The sequence below is a fragment of the Microcebus murinus genome, chromosome 1, assembly GCF_040939455.1.
Source record: "Microcebus murinus isolate Inina chromosome 1, M.murinus_Inina_mat1.0, whole genome shotgun sequence".
Lineage (NCBI taxonomy): Eukaryota > Metazoa > Chordata > Mammalia > Primates > Cheirogaleidae > Microcebus > Microcebus murinus.
Genome location: NC_134104.1, coordinates 10,324,341 through 10,329,102, shown reverse-complemented (window position 1 = coordinate 10,329,102; position 4,762 = coordinate 10,324,341). Strand labels below are relative to the sequence as shown.

The 4,762-nt window shown below is 35.2% G+C and overlaps 1 pseudogene; it reads right to left on the bottom strand.

Annotated features, from left to right (window-relative positions):
- Positions 1–283: 283 nt before the first annotated feature.
- Positions 284–406, bottom strand: LOC142874888 (uncharacterized; annotated as a pseudogene).
- Between the last annotated feature and the right edge of the window lie 4,356 nt (positions 407–4,762).

Below are 4,762 nucleotides of genomic sequence, written 5' to 3'. Positions count from 1 at the left end.
TAGGAATAAAGATGAAATAAAAAGGTGAAGGAAAACTAAGAGGCTTTGTTGGTACCAGCACTATTGCTACAGGAAGTTCTTCAGACAAATGGGAAGTGACATCAGAAAGACAGTTGGAATATCAAAAAGATATGAAGGAAGAGCAACAAAAGTGGTAAATATCTGGGCAAATAGACTATTCTCCTCTTGATTTCTTAATAATGTGTTTGATGTTTGAAAGCAAAAATTATAAGATTGTCTAGTGGAATTTTGTGGGGTTTTCAATATATATTTTTTAATTCAATCCCCATTGGGACTGTCAAAAATTGCAAGTTGTGATGGCGGGGTATGGGGAAAAGTTTTCAATTAGTAATAATTGCACCTAAGATAAACCTCATTGGCTACAATACTACTACTGTACAAAGCTTCAATGTATGTTGATGTAACAAATAAGACAACCACAACATAAAGGTAGTCAGGTAAATGAACCTATATGGTAGTAATGTATCACTTGAAGTGCTAAAATATTGATTCTGTCAACACATGGACTGGAAAAGTTGAGTGTGTGTATACATATATAAATCTCTAGAACAATTGCTTTAAAATTACACAAAGAAATTTAGCAAAAATGCAACAGATAAAATAGAAAATGAAGAGGTGTTTAAATAACTTAAAAGAAGGCAAGAAAAGGGAAAACATAAACTAAAAATAAATAGGTAAACAGAAAACAGTAAAATGGCAAACCTAAATCAGAAATATCAGCAATTACATTAAATGTAAATGGACTAAATATGCCAAGTAAAAGGTAAGTTTGTTAGAATGGATTTTTAAAATAACTCAACTATATACTGTCTACAAGAAACTCATTTCAAGTATAACAACATGCATAGGCTAAAAGTAAAGAAATCTATGTATTTATATATAAGTAATATATATATATATATCACTAATCAGAAGAAATCTAGGGTGGCAAAGGTATAATAATATCAAAGCAGACTTCAGAGCAAACAAGAATTACCAGGGATAAAAATGGGCAATACATAATAATTTTCATTAGAAGACATAACAATAATAAATATGTACATACCAAACAACAGATCTTGCAAATACATGAAGCAAAAGCTCACAGAACTGAGATAAGAAACATACAAATCCATGATTATAGCTGGAAACTTCAACATTTATCTTTCAGTAATCAACAGAACTTAGCAGACAGTCAGAAAGGCTATAGTATAGAAAATTGAACATTATAAACAACTGGTTCTAATTGATATTTATAGAACACTCTACTTAACAACAGCAGAATATACATTCTTCTCAGATTTGCATGGAACTTTCACCAAGATAGACCATATCCTGGGTCATAAAACAAACCTTTAACAAATTTAAAGAACTGAAATCATAGAAAATATGTTCTCTGACCATAACAGAATTAGACTAGAAGTCAATAACAGAATAAAAAAAATTCTAAACCATTAGAAATTAATCAACACACTTGTTAATAATTCATGGGTCAAAGAGGAAGTCTCAGGGAAATTAGAAAATATTTTGAACTGGATGACTATGAAGATACATAAAAATCTGGGGAATGCAGCTAAAGAGGTTCTGAGAAGGAAATTCACATTATTAAAATGCTCACATGAAAAAAGAGAAAGGTATCAAACAAATAATCTAAACTCCTACCTCAAGAAATTAGAAAAAGAAGAGCAAAATAAACCCAAAACAAGCAAAGGAAAGGGAATAAAAAAATTAAAAACATAAATCAATGAAATTGAAAATGAGTTCAAAAACAATAGAGAAAAATCAATGAAAGCAAAACTTGGTTCTTTGAGAATCTTAATAAAATTGATAAACCTCTATTAGGATTGGCAGAGAATGGGAGAAAACACAAATTATCAATATTAGGAATGAAAGAGGAGTTATCACTATAGACCCTGCTCATCAATTTGACAATTTAATAAAATGGACAGATTCTCCAATAAACACAAGTTACCAAAACTCACTCAAGATGACATATAGAACAGCCCTATTACTATTTTAAAAATGGAATTTATATTTAGAAACCTTATGTAGATGGACTCTCCAGATTCTAGCACTCAGCATATACAATAACATATACTACCAGATATTTAAAAAAGGAATACAATAAATTCACTCACTACCAAATTCTACCAAATATTTAAAAAAGAAATACAATGAATTCTGCACAATCTTTTGTAGAAAATAGAAGATGAGGGAACACTTCCCAATTCATTTTTTATAAAGCCAGCATTGCCATGATATTAAAACCAGACAAAGATGGTAGAATAAGTAAAAGTGCAGAACAACATCACTCATGAACATATATGCGAAAATTTTCAACAAAATGTTAGAAAATATCCAGCAACACATACGCATACAAAAGGAAGTTCAACATCATTGACCATTAGGGAAATGCAAATTAAAGTCCTGAGGAGATGTAACTAAACATCTATTAGGATGGGGAAAATAAAAAATACTAACAGTACTAAGGGCTCACAATAATGCAAAGCAATTGGAACTGTCAAACATTGCCAATGGGAGTGCAAAATTGCACAACTGCTCTGGAAAACCACTTGGCAGTTTCTTATAAAGCTAAACACACACTTAACATATGACCCAGCAATCCTAAGTGAATTAAAAACTTATGTTCACATAAAACCCTGTGCATGAAAGTTTACGGCAGCTCCATTCGTAATCACCAATAACAGGAAACAACCCAAAATGCACTTCGGTGAGTGAATGGGTACATAAACTGGTACATTCCTACGATAGCAGACTACTCAGTTTAGCAATAAGAAGGAATGAACCATTGACACACACAACTTGGATGAATCTCAAAGGTATTATTATGCCGAGTGAAAGAAGCCAATCTTAAAAGTTCTGCATACTGTGTTCACTTATGTGAAATTCTCAAAAAGATAAAACTAGTGACAGAACAAGCCAGTGATTTCCAGGAGTGAGAGGTTAGAGGAGACAATGTTGTTATTTTTTCCCATCAAATTCAGGGACCCCTGAGTTCTGTTTATGAGCTACCTGGAAGGAAGGTCAATGGGCCCCAATTTGAAAACACTGCTCTATGATATTAATATATGCTGTGTAGAAATTGTGTCTTTTTTGTTCATCTTTCTGTGACCCACACCTAGTAGACTGGCACTCAGTTATTTGGTGAATAAAATAATAAATGAAATGAATGAACTATGAAATGATTTAAACATGTAACAATGCATTGAGAGACTCTAAAAACTTTAATTAAAAATGGACCACATTTTGTTTAACCCAATAGGTAATCACTGTTGATAATTATGAGCTAAACTCTCTAATGACTCTCCTAACTGTACTTTCCTGTTTGGGCCACTGACCAAGTTCTGTCTTGTGTTCTGGTGGTACCTGCACAATTTCTGAGCATTTCTCCTGCTTCTGTCCTATAGAGGGAACACAATTCAACACACAAATCCTTTCTCTAGAATTATTCAATCATTTTCATCCATAGCCATTAGATAACTCAATCACCAGAAGGTTCTGGAAAAGTCATATAGACCAAGTGAAGTGCTACACTGACCCTGCCACGTATTATACCAGCAAACTTCTTACTGGTCTCAGGGAGGGCTGTTTCATAGACCTGAATAGGAGTGGAGAATCCTAATACCTTATTTCATCAAGTCAAGTCTAAGATGCCCTTCATAGCAAGACCAATTATTATTTTATACATCAATAAGGCAGGAAAAACCCTACTAATAGACTGTGATGGATGCCTTCAGTGAATGACATAGGAATCAAGCACATCAGATTCCTTTTAAATTAATTTTCATCTCTTCTGTGGGATTTGGCAATGAAGCGAGTATCTCGGCAACAGAAAGTAACACAGCTTGACCGACTTGTGAGTGAGTATCTTCCTCCCTGAGGTTTCCAATGCACTTGGTCGTTCCTTTGCCAGAAGGTGTATTCTTCACTAATATTACGTTTCCATCCTACTGCTTGGATCCCGTGCCTTTCTGAGCACAAAATAGCTTGTCATTTCCATGCTGAATCATAGTGAAATCTTTCTGAGGACAATGTTAAACTCTCCCGTGAAACTAACAAATGCACACATCTCCATTGAAGAGATGACAATGTGAACAGCCACCACTGAGTGATGCACGTGCAAAGACAATGGCAGCAGTGTCATGCCTGCCGCTTGGCTGGCTGATGGCTTTTGGAAGGCACCATCGATTAAGATGCATCCAGATTTCAGGGATGTTACGCTGTGAAAAATTGTGCATCTTAGAATCAGTGGAGTTCGTAATTCAGTCAGATTCTGCAACTGGGGAGAGAGTTCTGCATTTAAGACACGTTTCTTAAACATCCTCTGTTTGCTGGGGAATGTTCTAGGGCTACAGCAGGAAACAAGCTTGATGACTCTTCTGCCCACATGGAGCTCACGCTGAGTAAGGAGAACAGACAATAAATGAATACACAGAACAATTTTGTGTTATTTTAAGTGCAATGAAGGACGTAAACAGGAAGCTGAGATGGAGCCTTACAATAAAGTGGGTACAGGGTGTATACCTGCATTTGAGATGCGTCCTGAGCCCCCTCAAATCTTGCTCATTTCCAACTAAGTCAACATTTGGATTTTGGTTTCTGAGAGTCATTGACAGCCTGCTGGGTAGTCAACTATCCTAAGGTTTCTCCAGGAATGAGGGGTTTCCTGGGATGTGGGACTTTAAGTCCTCAAATGGGCAGTCCCAGGCATCCTGGCATAATTGGCCACCCCGTGGGAGTT